Below are 18,487 nucleotides of genomic sequence, written 5' to 3'. Positions count from 1 at the left end.
GGAATGAAGCTATTCTTAAGTCTCTTATGGTAGAATGATCACAGTAAGGTCACCCATTCATGACCTTGACCTATTACTTTTCCATGATGTTTGTCCCTTGCTACAATATAGTTGCTATTTCCAAAAAAGCACTGTTTCCTTAGAAAAATGGTAGTTCAACTCTAGAAAAAACAGTGCTGTCTTTGTTGGAACTTGGCTGAAGGTTGCATTTGTCTTTGTGCATGTGGTATGGGTTGTAAACAAAGTTTGCCCTGCTGTTTTCCAGAAGGAGCCACAAAGAAGCTTAAAACATGCATTTCTGTGTCTCTCTGGAGATTACTGTGCTTTCACCATTTACTTTCATCTGAATTGAGCATTGCTACTCTGATTTAACAATAGTGCAGGCCAAGTAAGGGAGCATAATATTAATCCTGTTTAGTTGGCCCTGTGTAATCCAGCTGTTCCTAATGTACTTTGGCTTGGATTCATGCCACTTAATTGACGCGTCTAAAATAAGAGGTGGGGAGATGCTTGTGTCTCGATGATGACTTCCATCTTAGTGGGAAGAGGTGTCCATCTGTCTCCATTGACCTTAGAGAAGGCTGACTGTGACGATCTGCCTAACTTGGGTATTTCATGAGTGCCTAAAGCTGGGTTGGATGGAGTCAAACCTAGTGTTGGAGAGCCCATGCAATGCATGGGAGACCCATTGTGCATGCCACCTTTTGCAGCTTTGCTGCTACTTGGGTTAAAGGAAACTGCTTATACTTTTGTAGAGCTGCTAAAAGCTTGCTTCAAGTTGGATCTATTTTCCTTCTCTCTTTTTCTAGTATAGAGTCTAGTCCTATGCTTCTAGTAATGTGAAGGGTGATGCCTTCTGTTTTGCATGTGTATGGTTGTTGTGGGTCATGAAGTCTCCTTTAAGCCAGGAAGTGTAGCTGCTGCTGGCAATGGTAGCAGCTCAACAAGGAGCATTTAGCTGCTGTTTGACCTTCAGTGTGCCATAGCACTTGCCCCTATCTCAGACGGCAGGTAATGGTTACCCAAACTTAGAGTCCTCAAATAAGGCAGAACCTTGCCTGCAGGGACTTCCTCGGGAATGGCAGAGCACAGGAAGGGCCAGAGGATGTCAGTAACATCTACTTGGTGTGAAACCTTGCAGATTCCTCCTTTCTCTGAACTTTCTTGCTGTTTGTCACTCATTCAGAATCAGGTCTCTCTCCTAGACCTCCCTATCCATTCCCACCCCCAGTCTGAGAGCTGGAGGTGAGCAGAGAAGCATCATGTCAATCTGAGATTGTACTAAATAAATGAACTGGAAGGATGCTCTCCCTAACCTTCCCATGGATTATACATGCTTGTGATGTACGATTCAACCACTGGGTGTCTCTGGGCTATGCAGAGCTCCAGGCAACATCCAGTCCCTAGAAAGCCAGCACTCTGGTTATGCTTGTTTTAGGCTGCAGTTTTGTTCTTGTTTTGAAGGGCATTGTGTTCCCTTCTAGGTTGGCCACTCAGAATGTGTCTTCCCCGCTCTTGAAAATGGAGTGGGGTGGCACTGTGTGGTAAGGTGGCACTGTGGGTTGCAAGTAGTACCTGTCTTGTCCTGTTCAAAGGGCAGCAAATTCCCCAGCCTGATTTTGCTTTATTGCTGTTTCTGAACACCATACCTCTCTCATTGCACTGAGCTGTGCAGAAGGTCTAAGGGAGGAGAACGTTAGCACAGCAGCTTTGCTACCTTCCCTAACTGATTGGCTTTTTTCTTTTTCCCTTAGCTGTGACAAGCTTACTCTTGCATGCACACTCAAGTAGATAATTAATCTGTGTCTCAACAGGGCTCTGCTAGCCACAGTATTTTCTTCAATTCCATGGAGAGAGTTACTTTTTCATTATGATGCTGGAAGGGTAAAAGGCAGCCTATTCTGTACTTTAAAAATGCCGTGATAGAAGGTAACGCTTTCATTAAACATGCCTGGCTGAATTTATACACTTAAGTATCTGAACTGTGGCTAATATCTTTTGAAAGAGAAGGAAAGAATGCAGCTGTAATAGCCAGCATTTTGTGTTTGGATGGTTAATCAGTAGTATTTTCAGTAGTTTATCGGTAGTATAGAAAAATAATTTAATTAATTCTTCATAGATTTAGGCCAGAAAAAAAACCAAAATATGATTGTCTATTGCTGTAGTGTAGTTCTCCCCTTCTTCCCATTTTGCAACCATTTAGGAATGTTGACATCTCAGTGGTTTGCAGGTGATGGTATCCATGTTGCAACTTTCTTTGCTGTTATTAACTTACCTGATGGAAGATTTGCAGTGTAATAGCTGGTGAAACAGTTAACTCATACCAGGAGCTCTTTCCTGTTGCCTTGGCTTTGAGTGGGTACCTGGTTACGCTGAATGGTGTTTGGACATTAAATAGGTGAACTTGCCAGCAGCTGGACTCATTCTTTGGTCCCATCACTTGCTTGTGTGCTGTTTGTCACAGACTTCAGCGTACCTTTATGGTGCCTAAATGGTGAGATAAGATTTTTTTGCTGGACTCAGGCTGGGATTTGAGCCTACCTGAGGTGGTATTGGTAAGTTTTTTGGGGGTGGTCAGAATATTACTCACTCAGTGCTTTGCTGAGGGATGTCTGGTGGAACGAGCCCCAGGCCTGGGATTAACTGATTTTATATTGGTTTGATGGCAGCACTCAACTACTGCAATGGATAGAAAAAACCACACTGCAAATCAGCTGCTGGGTAATAACTTGCTATACTGTGCAGAGCAGCATGCTTTACAATTGTATGGGAGCTGAAAGTTGCCTCACTGTACAGATATAAAATAATTCTGGTCAGCTGCTTGGTGGGTTGTGTACAGGACTTAGGCTTGCAGAAACATAAACTGGATCTCTGTTGATAAATTAAGTGCTTAGCTGTGATGTGTGGACAAGTGTCATGTTCATAGCTGGCCCTGCCAAAGATTCATTACAAACTTGGTTACGAGTTGGTATGTACAGACAGCCATAGTGTGTGGCTTGGATAAATACCCCAGTTCTGGATGCATGGGAGGGGTGGTTCTGTGCTTGGCAAGACCATTTGGATGTAGGATAGAGGTTCACAGCCTGTGGCAGAAGACCAGGAGCTGGGAATCGTGACAATACTGTCATTTCCATACTATAGAGTCAGAAGAGGATATCTGACCAAATAAGACGGGGAACCCAGGACTTTTGGAACAGTTAGGGTTGAAAACCATGAATCTGGCAATTGTATTGCAGTTTCAAGAAGATGTTTTTAAATCTGCCTGTTGTCTTGCCTTGGAAACTTTCAACACTCAACCACATGCAGGCACTAATATGAGTTACAAGACCTGATGTTGGTTTCTGTTTATTCCTCCTCCATTTTCAGTCTGTAGAGGTTATTTCACTTCCATGGAGGCAGAAGCTTATATTTTGCTGGCACCAACCCCTCCTGCTGTCTGCAGCTGTAATTGGGAAGGAAGGGTTATGCTGCTGAATTTCCTTGTCACCACTGTGTCTCAAATAAAGGACTGATTTAGCTGTTGGAATATAAACTTCTTTGTTTAGGTAGTTGAAAATATCACATCCTGATAAAGAATGTTTATCACAACAACAAAACATTTCTTGTATCACCTGCCAAGCCATGGTAACAGAGTAGGAGCTGAACTAAACAGGTCCGCATAGATGTAACGTGGATAAATAGTCACTGCTGAGGGGGTGAAAGAAAGGGGAACTGGGAAGGAATTTTCAAGGTACAGAAAATAAAGATCCTGTATAATTTATTCTGCTGTAATCTGGGTCCCTATTCAGCAAAGTACTGACAAATCCCTATTCAGCTAAGTATTCAGAGGTGCGTTTCCAAAGGGTTTCAAGTCTATGAAGGCACAGAGAGCAGCACTTCAAAGGGCTTTCAAAATGTGTTATAGATGCCCTGGACCTCCAGAGTCCATGGCGAATTTCCTCCTAGGTCTTTGGCTAGTCTCTTTCCTTGAACACCTTGGCTCTGAGACCTGTCTTGCATCTGTCTGGCTTAGCGAAGACAGAGCACCACCCGTCAAAGCTTTTCTCTGAACTGAGGCCCTCATGATGTAACAGGTCAAAAAAAAGAATGATGGGAAACAGTGACCAGAACAGGGTTGTTAGTAGGCCCAAATGACTGTGTAAATACGCAGATAAATGAGGGTGCCCCCTGTTCCAGCAGCCCAAGCCCGCTGTTGACTGGTGGCAAGATCACCCATGTGTTCAGCAGCTCAGGAGTTTGCACCAGGCTGGCGGAGGCAGACCCATGAGGCTGCTTTACTTTGTGCAGACGTTCTGCGTGAGAAACACTGTAGAGATTTGAAGGTGTTACAGCGATTAACTAAATGGGAACTTGAATGACAAAATGATCCTGTTACGTTGGTTCGACTTGGCAGAAGGAGAGGTGTTGGGGTGCTGCTACAGTGTGTTTCAGAGCTGTGGGAGTTTGTGACAGCAGAGCAGGTGTGAACACTCCATATCATGACTAAGTGATGTCTCGGCTGATGAAGAGTGCTGTTTTATTCCTTTCCCTTCAATGTTTTCTTCCAAATCTAATTTTCCTCAATTATGTATTTTTCTCTCTTATTTAGTTACTGATGGCTTGCAGTTTTGTGTCAGCCTGTTCCTGTTGCAGGCATGAAGAGGAGAAAATTAGTCTTTGCTCTGCTAGTTATTGGAGACCCTGTAGCATTAAGGCACTGCGCAAGGAAAGAGAGCTCCTGTCCTCGGGAACAGGCCCTCTGAATGGAGGAAGATGAGCAGGGAGTGTCTCTAGCATACCTGGAGCTGGGAATGGAGCCTGGGTCTGCTGAGCACTTAGTCGAGCCTCCCAGCTACTGATGGGTACACAGGCTTGTGTGGCACTCTTTGCTAGCCTGCTGATTTTTGATCTTTGGTGTGTTATATATTTTAGCTGCTGCTCTCTAGAAATAGCTGTTCTGTTGTGGCTATTCAGCTGGAGAACTTTTGAACTTGGGTGTGCAAATAAGGGGAATGAAAATAAGTAAGACCCCAGGTTCCTAGTAGAAGCTGGGATTCTCTTCCTGATGCTTGTGGGTGTCTGTGAATTGACACGAATCTGGAGGAGGAACGTTTATGAATGTCTTGCTTAGGTTTCCAAAATTGCCCCAGGCTGCAGATTTGACTGTTTTTAAAATACATATTTCAGTATTGAATTCCTGTACAGAGGGGCCATTGACGCAGCTGACATCTATTTTCCTTATGCCATTTAATAGTTAAGGAAAACCAGAAGAGTAGGGTGAGGAGAACTTCATAAAGGATTTTTCTTGCCCGTTTGGCTTACAACCACTTCTTTTGAAAAGTACCAACAACTCATTTCTTAATCTATGTAGGTTAATCTATGTAGGTTTACTGACCACTTCTCAAGGTATTTGAAACAGCTAGCCTGAGTCATTAAGAATAGATGCTCCTTCATTATGCTTGCAATTGGGATTTCCCACAGACTCTCAGAGGTATGTGTGTATCCATAGACAGGAGATAAGCTTGACTTCTGGATGAACAGAACTATACTTATTAGATGAGACTTTTCAGTCATTCTTATTTTCCTCATCTAAAAATACAATCTAAAAATTCGTATTTGCATGTAGTTCCTAATTTTCTTGGGAACACTGTTCTTTTACTACTTTCTGCCAGAAAAACCTGTTAGGGTCTGGGACAAAAGATGTGCTTTATTGGGGTCAGATGCATGTGAAAGAGGGTACAGACTCTGGCTGTTGCTAGGTTACACTTATGTGCTTACACAGAAAAAAAACCCTTATATGTTGGGAGTGTCATATGATAGGTCTAAATATTTCTCTTGCTGCATGATGTCAGTCACTGCTATTGTGTAATGAGTAGATCCTATGGTTGATTTTTCATGTGATTGGCATTAGTTGAACTTACCTCTGAGTCAGTCTAATATATGCAAATCTTTCTTGATTCACACACTGGAAGTGAATAATGCATTTTTCTTCTGGGAATTTGCATTTCTTACGAACTACAATAGGAATAGCTGCAATTCTGAATAAAGCAGATCTATTTTTATTAAAAGAAATGTAAATTGGATGCCTTGTTCAAAACTTTTGAAATGTGGTGTATAGAACATGTGTCATTCTCTGTCCTAGCTTCCATATGAATCAGCACAGGAATCCTGTTTTTAAGCGTATGCCTGTCTTACTGCTATTTGTGTCTCTATTCAGGAATTCAGACTAAGGCGAGGGCTAGCTTGCATCCTTTATGCCTGATGAGAAGATGCAACAGTGTACAGAAGACAAAAAGTCTTACGTGGTCTTGTCTCTGAATATTCTTTCATCACATGCTATTGTCCTTGAAACTCTGTTCTGTGGAATTGCTGGAAGACTTGCTAGAGGTTGATCTTTAACCTTCGGGATGTTGAGGAGTAACTGAGCAGTCCTGTTCCCCCAGTTGAAATGAGCTGCTGTTCTCTCAGTGCAAGTCTCTCGCTTGCACTGTGTGTGGGATAACTCAAATGTCTTCCAAACATAACTCTTCATTGTCCATGTGTCTGTTCTGGGAGAAGCCTGTGATTTCTCTGTGCACTCTTGTAGCTTTTTAATTTTTGGTTTCAGCCCTGCAATGATGGTATTGTGCCAGTTACTGCATATTTAAGCTAAAAGCTGCATTAGGAAATACCTATAGGTTTTGCCACTGATAAAACAGTAGGTTTTGCCTCCTCTGAGACTTCTGGGCTTCTGTTCTGTTTATGGGCTTGATGTCTGTCTGGAATCACTTGTGGTGCTGAGAGAGCAGTAATGCAGCAGGCACAAAACCATTAAGTAACATGGTTTTGTCCTTCAAGGGGGTGTTTTAACTGTGCCATAGGCTGCACATCTTTTACTTTCCTGCCTCTTCTAAATCAGGGGCTGTTTTCTTTCTCTTAGTAATATCGTTTGGCTTTGAAATTCACCTGATGCAAGGCTGAAGCTGTAAGTGAATGTCTTCGGAAACTGTCATGCCTCATTCTTGCTTAATGCATCTAGTAAAATAGGAAATAAAACCCTGTCTAGGGAGCTGTGTATGCTGGGGCTCTTGAGCATCAAACTTCTGTTTTTGCTTGTTGGACTCAGCTGAGCCTTGAGGTGACATCTAAAAGATACTTCTTAAAGCCTTTCAGCTGAGAAATACAGTACTGCTGTGTTTGCCAATGAAGGCTCTTAGGGAGGTAATGAAGGACGGTTACATGCCTTAAGTGCTCTGTGACAAAATAGCAAAGCCTCATGTGGTTGAAGAACAGGTAACCTAAAATTCCAGTCATTTCTCAATCTCTTTTAAGGGTGATTGTTTCGAGTTTTTGCTTTTAAAAAGCTAGCAAGAACAGTTAAAGGACATGGTCTCTAAACTATAGATATTTTCTTGGTGAGTAAGAATTTTAATCTTTAAGTCAGTTTTCTCTAATTGCCTCTTTTTGGTATGGATATAGTGAGAGTAAACTGGCAGCTGTAGGAACTTGGATAGAACTGACATTTCAAGTAAATTTTGCCTATGAGGATGGCTAAAAGCTTTATCCTCATGCATTGCTTGAGAGATAATGGGACTGTCACAATGTTAATATCTACTGCCGTTTGTTTTCATTGTTTAATGTGCATGGTCACTGGAGCTCATAATTAGAAAATAAGTTCCTTTTAGGAATATGCCTTATAAAGCAGAACTCAAAATTAGTATTCATTATGAATGCCACTGTGTATATGACTCAAACAAATATGAGCACCTCGCCATTGTTTGCTTTTTTTCCTTTGCAATCATTGTAGTATTCCCCTTGTGGCCCTTAAATGTTGGCCTGATTTTGACTTCTGTAGATAATTGTCTAATACAATTCTTTGGGAAGAGAAGCTAACCACCAAGTTAATTTTGCTCTCTGAAGTGTTCAGCTTCTTCGGCAGATCTATCTTTAAAGGCTTGGGTTCTCGCTATAATGACTAAACCATTGGGAAATATTGTGCACACAGAAGTGAAAACGTTCACTCCCTTACTCATTCTGATTAACCTCCTATGTAAAGATGGATTGCAGAATGCAGCTTTTTGGTGGCTTTTGTTAATCCACTTTTGTTTAGCATGTTACAGTACTGATCTGTGCTCTGGTAACGTTTGTGTAGGCTAGACCACTTGGTAGTCTGATCTGTGTGGTATGTCTGTATGTCAGCTCACTGGTTTTGCGTGTGTGGATTTTGACTGCTGGAAATTCTCTTGGTACATGCATTCAAATCTACTGTCTTTCTTGCAATTATGATGTTGGCTCTTTTGATGAGAACCAAAGGTGTCCCGTGGGAAAAGTGTTGGCAGAGGAGGACTTTGGACGCCTGCAGCAGAGCTGTTTGTAGCCTGATTTCCCTCATTTCCATTTGATGGCACAGTACCAGGCTTATTCTAAGACTTTGCTGGTCAATTAATTTGTTCTTTTCTGTTCTTGAATTGGAAACTAATTGAGTACTTGTGAAGGGTGCCAGATTAAACTCTGTTTTTGCTTGGAGTGCCAGTGAAATGCCTTTCCCTCCTGTGTTTCCTTTGGAAACTACACTTGAAAAAATCAGCTTACATGATCATGCTATGTGTGATGTTGTCAGGCACATGCAGACGATCACTCTATGCTGATAATGTTTGACTCTGTCAGCCAATTTTAATCAAATTTGTCAGAAGGTGGAGGTCCCACCTTCCCACCCAAGTACCCTTCTTGTGTCCTTCAGCTTTGTGAAAGAGCTGACTTTAGCGCACTGGTGCTAGCATAGGAAACCTAATAGGTGTGAGTGTCCCTATCTGTTTTGGACAGGAGAAACTCAGAGTTTGGCTTCTCCTTCAGACAGATCAGAGTCATGTTCTGTGAATGTGTGGTGTAACTTTTTTGCCCTCCTCTTCTCCTTTTCAAAATACAGTAAGGAAGAGGTCTGAGGCTGCAGTTACTTGAAACTCTCAAGCAACATTTTTGTCAGCACTTTAACTTGGTTTTCTTTCTGTTGTGGTAAAGATGAGTAATTTTAGACTGTGGTCTGGCATAAAAGGGAGGAAAACATTTTCTTATTCAAAACTTATACCAGGATCAGACTGTGTGCCTTAATCGATGAAGTTTGTAAGCTATTTTGGTGTGTAACTCTTGTGCACTGCCTTGAATAAAGTTCTCCCTCTTTCCTTCAGATAAAGAATGTTCTCTGATTTTCATGGATGTCAATCACCACTTTCCTTTCTTCCAGACTACTGGCTGGTATGGCCATGGAACAACAGAAAACATGTGTAGTCCAACATTGAGGCTGGATCAGTGAGGCCAATCGAACAGTTCAGGAATTGCAGGATCCGCGTGTTTCCTAAAGTAAACAGGTCTGCTCCCTTGCAAGCTTCATGGGACACACAGGAGTACAGACTCTGAGATGGGACTGTGTTATTCTTTGCTTTGGCAAAGTGTGGGATTTTGGTTTGGTTCTGGTGTTTTGGGGTGAGAAGAGCCTAATAAACTGCGGGGCATGTTATTGTAGAGTTGGGATACAGTCCCCCTGGGGGGGCAGTGGGGTGTTGTAGTGTGCCCCCCCCCCCCTTGCATCACAGAGGGGAATGGTTAGGAAGGGGGGGAAGGAAGATGATTAGGTTTTCAGAATCTGATGGGTTTCCAAATAAAAATCTTGTACTCCATTAAATATGCAGTAGTTTTTTCTCCTTTGCAGTATGTGACATCCCATTTCCTGCCCTCCTCCCACCCCCTCACTTGCTTGCTTTTTGCTAGGAAGTCCAGGCTGGTTATTTTTTGTTTGGGTGTCTGTCCGTGTGTCCCCCCCAGTGTAAAACAGCTTCCTTACCTAGATATTTTATTGCTATTACTTTATGAAATGCTTGAAAAATGTCTGAAGTTCCTGTTTGTCTAGGATTAAATGAACAAGCTGGAATAAAGAAGGTGAGTGCTGTCTTTCTGCTTTCTGAAGAGCACTGATATATTTTGGTACCTTGTCACTCTATCACCAATACATGAATTCTGCATCAGTTGTCCAAAGAAACCTATTGAAGTGTTTTTGCTCTGATATGTTCCTTCAATTTCTGGGCTCTTCTTCCTTTCCCTCGTAAGAAAACAAGATCCTTTGTACAGTTTTGTAACAGGAAAATGTAGGGGAATCTGAGAACTATGAGAAGAGGCAGATGGGAGGCTTTGGGGATGTCTGTGTGTTGCTGCTGACTTATGGACTTGCAGTTTGGCCTTAGAAGATTTTCCAAGGGGGAGATGTATCCCTCCCTGCCGGTCAGGTTGTCCCATGCTAATGGCTGACTGTTTCTTTACCAAGGCCCCTTTTTGTGGAGTTTTCTTCTGGGGAAGATGCTAATTTTAACAAAGCATGAACACACAAACAGCCATGCGAGGGAGTGGTTCTGGGAGGCCGAGTGAGGTGCAGTAAAGGAAGGAAGGGTCTCTGCTTTGGGTAGCAGTGCTGGCTTGCATTGGTACGTGGAACCTGCCACATCCATGTCTGAGTGGGTTGTGTCTCTCATGAGGAGCAGGTAAAAGGGATCTAGGCTCCAGTAGTAATAGCAGCTGTCTAGTGCTAGCTATGGGCCCTTTCCTATAGGATTCACTACAGGGAGCTTCAAGTGAGAGTGCTTCTTGCTTCTCTTGAGCTTTGACATTGTTTATTTCCTTGACACCCCCAGGCAAAGGTAATACTTGCTTTTTTATTTTTAAAGGAGAGCAAGAAGCAGAAGGTATTGCAACATGACTTTGAGAAAGAAGGTGCCAGGGGAGTATGTAGTATCTCCCCCCTGCCCCCTTTCTCTCTTCTCTGTTTCAGAGGTGATGTTTCCTGGCCTGCCTGCTGGGTAACTGGTATGGGATGGAGCAAGAGTGGAATAGAGCAGGTTCTGTGGAAATGCTGACAGCTGGTGTCAAACACAGCAAGCAAACAGTGATGCAGGAACAACCCTTCTGTCTTATCACACATTTCTTTTGAATTCTTGACTACTGCAATGCTAATGCCATTTGTTCCTAATTCACGTGATCTTCTGTCAGGCAATACAAGACATGACAAATGAAGCGGCTGGAATTTCCTTGAGCAGTGTTTATTTTAGTGACTAACATGCCCTTACAAACTCATTAACTTGCTTGCAGATTTTGCTCTGTAACTGCATTGGGTAAGTCTGTGGTCATACAAAGTTGCATGCTATTCAGAGTTAAATGAGCAGATCCCAGTGAAGTGAGCAGGACTGCCACGGTGTAACAGAGGAGAGCCTGGTCCTGTCTTATCTGACGGTGGGTCTGCTTTGTGCAATCATGACCGCACTGGGGGCAGAGAGCAGCAGCAGCCTGGCTGTTTGTACACAAGTGTTGTGCTGCTAGTTTTCTGGTTATTCCCGAGGCAGGCAGGATGTTGCATGTGCACTCTGACCGCTTGCTCTTCAGAGGCAACTGGCCCCGTGTCAGCTGTTAATAGCTCTGGTAAAAGTTTAGAGGAAGAAGAATCTGGTAGTTGATGTATGAAAAGTTGCCCCTAGGAAGGTAGAACTGAACTCCCAAGTTGAACATACATGCTCTATGCCTGACTTATCACTAATACCACAGGCATAATAATGAAACTGTAAGGGTATTTCAGTGGAATAGTTAGGATATGAAGCAGGAACTGATGAACTCTAATAAATAAAGCATTTTGATCCATTAGAGCCTTTGCCTTCACTGGAAATATTCATATTCTCAAGTTCTTTGTTGGATTAGGGTAAAACCCTCTAAATAACCTGGCTGATAGAACAAAGGAAGGGAACTTTAGGAAAGTGTAAGCAATCAGCAGAAATCGGATTTTTTTTTTTTTCCAATTTGCTTCTGAGGTTAAAATAACAGGAACCAGATGTAAAATAGCAGATATGTTCAGGACTTGAATTCACTTCGTGAATTACTATGTCATGACTCAGAGGGGGAGGTAGAAAGAGCCCTGTGCTCTGCCTAATGGGCAGGAATTTTAAATTCTCTTCTGTTTCTCACTTCTGAGAAATTGAATCAAAAATACCTATTGCTTGCATAAGTATCTCTGGCTCATCTTCTTGGAGATACTTTCCCAAAGGAAGGGTAGTGTTCATAGTAATCTTCATTAGATAGTGTGCATTGTTTTTATCTACAAGTAATTGAAGTTATATAAATGTTAAGCAGAACAACTTTAGAAAATAAGAGACAAAACCCCCTTATTTTTAATAGAGGCCTTAAAAGCTGTATAAACTTCTAAGCTACTATTGTTTTAATGATACTATAATTAATTTGCTATTTCCTGCCTCTTTTCTAGACGTTGGAAGCTCAGCCAAAATATGTTTGGGAGATGAACAAAAGGGTTTGATTTCTGAGAGACATAACCTTGTTCGGGGCAAAGAGTGAACCATCACTTTCTGGTCTTTCTCCTGAAAAACACTTCCTTCTCATTGCTCTAGGTCTCGCTCAAACTGCTTTTCTGCCTCTTTCTGTCTTGCTAGAGTCTGAGCTTGCAAATTATGACACTAATAAATTACAGTGGGCTGGAAAGGAGGGATACTAATGGAGTTGTGTCTGTCAGTGGGATATTGTTGAAAGTGCCTCTTCTAGGGCTCTTTAATCTGAATTTTTAAGGGGTATTCCATGAAAAGGATTGATAAATATTCCTTACTCAAAGATATCTTTTTGCATTAAAAATCTGTGATGCTTGTCATAGTGTGCACCCCACAGCAAGCTAGAGGTCAGAAAGGTACTGACAATGTAAGTATGGTGTTTTGTTTTGTTTTTTAAATCAGCTTCCTTTCTTGAGGGTCTCTGAGTTCTGATTAGACCAAGTCCTGCATGAAATGCAGTTGCTAGCAGGTGAAAATGAGACACAGACTTTTTTGTGTGTGTGGCGTGAACAGCACAGTGATGTGGTGGAACAGTAAGTGCTGCCTCATTGCTTGCAGTCTAGTCATTACTACTCCATCTTCGCGAGCTGACAAAGTAGGAGAGATGTATTTCATTCCCTTGCTCCTGAATCCGTGTGCTGTGGGAGCATGATGTTGTGTCATCCTGCAGCAGCTCAGACTGGCCAATTGAAAAAAATCATTAGTGAGGGAGCTGAAACTGTGAGACGAGGCATGCCCTTGGAAAGGGGAATTTGATGAAATATGAGTGAGCAAAGGATGCCTTTGCTTTCAGGAGTGTTGGAGTCATCTGTATGGCAAAGAAGGGAGGGGACTTCCCCTGGGCTGCATCTCTGGGCTGACTACACTGCAGTGTTTCTCTAGAGCAGCTAGCTCTCCATTTGACTGAAATATATGCAGAGCTTTGTTTCTTGGCTTCTTTGGGCTTCCACCAACCCAACTAGAAAAATTACAAAGCAGGGTCTTGCTGAGGAAGAAAAAGCTCCTAGTGAAATGATGTAAGTACGTGTGTTACAGTTAGGCTGCGTTGGGGTGTGAGGGAAGAGGGTCAGTTCCTAAAGAGAAGTGCGTGCTCTAGTCTTGGAGGTGACATGAGAGCTGAGTCCCCTTCCTAAGGGAAAGAAATGGTATCTTTCTGAATCCTGTTAGCTGAAAGGAGGGTACTGTTGTGGAGAGATTCCCTGCATTGAATCAAGTTTGTGTTCTGTCTCTTCAACTGCAAAGCTACAGGCACACCCCTTCCAATCTTGTGTGTGTGCGAGATGGTTCTCTGGGGACCTTAATGTTGCGGTTACCATGGGAGCTGATTCAAAGTGGATTGTCATGCCATCAGAACTAGAAGATATGTGCAAATTCTGTTGTAGCATTTTGCAGAGGTTTGGGATTTTGAATATTTCTTGCAAGAGAAGTATTTCTATTATTTACATGGGGATATAACTGTTTTGTGTGTTAAGCGTTTCTGAAATGAAACTGGTTCTGTGATAAAGAGGACAGCATGGCAAAACAAGTCAGCCTGAAGTGGGTACAGGTAGAAAAATTTTAACTTGGGATACAAGTTTCCCTTGGGAATTGTTGTTCTGTTTGGTTGTAGTGTTTGAGTTACCTTGATCCCATTTCATATGGTGCACTCATCAAAATTCAAGAAGAATCTTTTTTCTTTACATATTTATATCTCCATCCTTTCCATAGCACTTTCACCTGCTACAATACTTGAGAAAAGTCCTCAGCTGAGACTTGGAGGTGCTCGTTCTAGAGAAGACCTCTGTGATAAGAGCAATGTGTTGTGTACCTCGGACTTGTTTTTTCATCCATGATGGTTATTCATGCTAGACCCCTACAGTTTAAAACATCTGCTTGTCACCAGAACTTGTTCGGTGACTTTGGACTTAACAGCTTGGGGGCTGAGCTCTAGACCTCCAGGATCTCGAGGTTCCTGTGCTGACAGTGCTTCTAGCACTCACAGCATCTCAGTCCACCAGCACAGTGGAGATGGCAGATGTGCTTCTTGGGAAACTTTTTTGTGTGAAGTTAAATCAAATCTCTAAATTTTAATTGCTAATTTCTTTTAGAAGGAACAGTTTGTCTCTGACCTACATATGGGACTTGAATGTGACTTTCTGGCTCTTAGAAGACTTTTTATTGTTGAAAATCTGAAACAGTGTTAAGACTACAGGGATGCTGTTGTCTCTTTTCTTGTAACTTTTTTTTTGTTTGTTTTCTGCTGGTTATGTGGACTCATTCTTCGTGGAGAAGAAAGCTACATCAACAGGTGGAGAGTTAGGAACTGTTATATTGGTTGCTGTTTGTAGGTCCATTGGGGAATTATAGGAAGGCTCTTTTTGAGCAGAACTGATTAGGTTTTTTTCTTGTGTCCTCTTGGCAGGAATCTTTTTTTTAATTGTTCTTGCTTTTTTGTCTTTTTCTGAATACAGGAAAAATTCTGGTCTGTGAACAAGAATCGTTAGTATTAAGGCCTGTAGATTTTGATGACTTGTCAAAAAAACAGTAACAAAACCCTCAAACACCTCTAGAAACCATTCTTGTCCTATGAAAAAGTTCTGCATTGAAAAATCTAATTCTTTGTTCCAGTGTTACTGGAATTGTTTAATCTGCTCTGCTCATTTCTAAGGAGGAGGTGTTTTCTGTCCATCAAGTGCACAAGCTGTTAAGAAAACTTTATCTGTATCATTCCCTAGAGATATGGCATTTTCATAACAACATTACTATTCAGGCAATTTCATTCAGATTTTATCAAATATTCTAGGCAGGCCTGTTTCAGGAACTGCATGCAAGGATAAAGATATGCATAGCTGAGGAAGCCAAATTAGGGTGAGGAGTATTGCCAAGCACCTGGAAAAGAGTTGTTCTAGTTCAAGGAGAGTATAAGCATTTGGTGCAGGTGACATGAAAATGAGAGAGTCTGCAAAACAGAGAGGAAACAAAGGCTGGTATCCTATATCAGATGATAAACTGATAGTTCCTCTTATTCAAGGATTCCAAAATACTTCAGAAGTATTCAGTGAGTGATTTGGTTGTACAGTCACGGTGTACTTCAGCACTAGTATGTGTCATAAAAAATTCCATGGATGTTTATGGTAGGACAGTGGTGGTTGATTTGGCTTTTGGTTCAGTAGAACATCGTTCCAAAAGGATAAAGCCATTATTTGCAGAAGAGACTGTTTTAATGGAAGGAATAGGGAATATTGGCCCTAGTCTGTGAAATGAACTTTTATTGCGCGTGATGTGCCTAAGCGCCTTTCATTCAGGGCACATGCTTTCAGCTTCAAAAAGAAGCTATTTGTACCTGTTTAAAACCTATACTCCCTCAAAACAATTCAGACTGCGGTGCATATGGTTCTCCCTCAGGGAAGAGAGAGAATAAACTGAACATCAGATATTAGCTGCAGCACTTAGTGCACTGCTGGGAGGCACTTGGATATGACAGTGATATAGGCAGCGTCAGAAGTGATGCAGCACAGAAGAGAATGTGTCTGTGCCAGTGGATTATGTGTTTGATGTTCACTACAGTATTTCTCTAGAGCACAGCTATGTTTAAGCACCTAAGCCAAAAGCATTTTTCCTCCACAGCTCCTAACTACTCTGTAAATACGGCTAGAGCACCTTGTGGCTCCAGCAAACGCAAGAGAGTAGGGAGGCAGCTCTTGTTAAGGTTAAGGGAAGCCATATCTGCCAGGAAAACTCACCTCGGCATAGCTGGCAAGCTTCTGTCATCCCCATGCTGTTTGCTGATCAAAGAAAGCATGAATCTATGAACTAATACAATATAATGTCTTGATTGATTTTTATGGACAGGATATTTCCAAAACTTCCTTTAGGATTTAGGAACCTACTTGTCACTGACTTTCCTTAGGGCACGAACATTGATTCTCTGAAGCTATCTGGAGAGCATCTGGTTGCTCTTACAGCATCCTTCTGAAGATGCTGGCAATGCTGTATAAGCAATTCATGAGGCCTTAGAGGCAAGGGAGAGAAATGGTTTGCTTATGTATCAACTGTGTATCTGTGGGGGGAAAAGAGGCTGTCTCCACAATACCTACAGAGTAGACTGTAGCAAGGCTTTGGGACTTGCAGTGGAAAGTGCTGCCAACTGAAGAAAGTATGTTGATGTTGCAAGGGGTGCTGGTGTCAGAGTACATGCCTTGCACACCAGGTTCTTGATCACTATTTTTATGTAAAATTCACGTGCTTACTCTGAAATCAACTGTAGTTATCTAGTTTTTTGGACAGCAGGAAAGACATTAAAAGACTGTGGCTTTTCCATCTCTCTCTTTTGCCACAGCAAATCTACTCTGTTCAGTCTAGGCTTCTGAATTTTGAATTCATTTCTGAAAGGGTTTCCTGATGGAGAACTTTATATTCCTATCCATGAAAGACTGATCTTTAGAAGCACTGTTTTAATTTAAGAAACTTGATCTTTAAAAATGCTATGTCTGCATGGGCGCTGTATGTTAGCACTTTGGGCACGTTCCTATGCTGATTTCTTTCTCCCTATATCTTATTCAAAGAAACTTTTACTTCTTTCTGAGGCCTGAAGCCAGTACTGTCATAAAATATGAGAATGTCTTCAAACTGACAATTACCTGGAGATGTTTTTTCTTGGATAAATTCTTCTGCCTTTGTTTTCCTGTTCTGTGTGCAGAAATTCTTACCTGCTTTCTGTTTTGTTTGACCCTGTTTTATGGAAACCCTTCTTCAAGGGTCACAGTCATGCATTTGAATTGGGATGCTGTATGATCTTCTCAGCTGTGCTGGAAGGGCAACATAAAAATGACAGAAGCAACAAGACAAAGTGCACTGTGAACAAGCTCCAGTAGCTTCATTTTGAAAAGCTTTGTTAAAGGCATCACATAGATATGACAGAAGATAGTTTTATGGTTTAAAAAATGAAGAGAGAATTATGTAGGTAATCTTTGCAACCTAGTAAAAATATCATAGTACACAGAAATTGAAGTGTTACAGCTTCCTGTGATCTAAATTGGCATCTAATCTTAGTCAGTAGGTGAAACAACACTTGAGGATGTTGTTTATAGTGATTGCTTTTTTTTATCACTTAAGAACAAAGTGGTGGTTTGAAAACCTTCATCATGTGAATCAGGCAAATAAGGCAATTCAGGTAATAAGTAAAATCTCTGAAGATCAAGGAAACTGTGCTTTATATCATATTTATAATTGGTCCAGACCTTTATTTTAATGTTCTGAATCCAAGTCTGAAAACTGCACTGGGGGGAGAAGGGGAGTAGTCTGGTTATTAAGAGCAAAATCTCTTTCTGTTTAGAGCCTAAAACTGTATTTTTGCCCATTATCAATTTTTTTTTTTTTTCTCTCAAATCAACAAGTTGCTTTTCCTGCAAAGGAGATGCTTGGCTGCTACAGGGACTGCTCCAGCTGTGGAGCAATTTTTTTTCTGGTCAAGAGTAAAACCTTCAACTTATGTTAATTCTGTGTAAGTAAAGCTTTCTAAGAATTAAACATCTAACCAGTCATTTAGGGCTTATTTCTGCAGATAACAGGGGAAAAGAAAGAGAAAGGGAACTTGGAGAGGGAGATTCATCCCACCTCAAATAGGGCTTTCCTCAAGATGGGCTATACTACAGTTGCTGTTTGTTTCCTTTGGCTGTACAGGGAGCCAAGATGTCCCTCTGAGACTGCATCTGGCAGTTAAAACAGCTCGGGTTGTATACAGGTGTTTGTGTGTGTGGCTTGAATCCCAAGCATAGTCCTTAGAGCAACAACTGACTTTGTTATGGAGGGTGTACCTTGAGATCATGCAGTGTTTGCAACCAGAGACATTTTACTTCGGAGGCTGATGTTCAGTTTGTGGGGTTCTCATGCTGGTAGCTTACATGTATTTAGTTGAGTGTGATGGTAATTGTGTGAAGGAGACCCAGCTTCAGAACCTCTTCTCCTGTTGAATAGACAGTCTATTTGCAAAGACTTCACAACATGCTTAGAAGAAGCTCAGTCTGTTTGCTTGGACAGTTAACTGCTTACTGTAGTAATAATGAAGAAGGGTTGATTTTTGTCAGCATGGTACAACAAATCATAAAGAACAGAGGGAACATACCTTCAATGAAAAATGGGCTTTTTGAAATAGGAGCTTATGTTATGTAAAATCAAAAGTT

At 41.6% G+C, this 18,487-nt stretch overlaps 1 protein-coding gene across 13 annotated transcripts in view; it reads left to right on the top strand.

The window, feature by feature from the left end:
• Positions 1–18,487, top strand: part of TSPAN4 (tetraspanin 4) — a 443,271-nt gene that overhangs the window by 14,031 nt on the left and 410,753 nt on the right. Inside the window, exon 2 of one of the 13 annotated variants that reach the window (XM_087745818.1) lies at positions 9,200–9,323. The exons of 7 other annotated variants lie outside the window; for them this stretch is intronic. The gene's annotated coding sequence lies outside the window, so the exon portion shown is untranslated. Of the gene's footprint in view, positions 1–9,199; positions 9,324–9,759; positions 9,892–13,219; positions 13,343–18,487 lie in introns of those variants that run through there. 5 more of the 13 variants (XM_087745823.1, XM_087745826.1, XM_087745835.1 and 2 more) reach the window with 5 other exon arrangements.

The sequence above is a fragment of the Nipponia nippon genome, unplaced genomic scaffold (genome assembly GCF_047370975.1).
Source record: "Nipponia nippon isolate SJK-2023a ecotype South Korea unplaced genomic scaffold, ASM4737097v1 scaffold_10, whole genome shotgun sequence".
NCBI classification, from domain to species: Eukaryota; Metazoa; Chordata; class Aves; order Pelecaniformes; family Threskiornithidae; genus Nipponia; species Nipponia nippon.
This window is presented reverse-complemented; position numbering and strand designations above follow the sequence as displayed.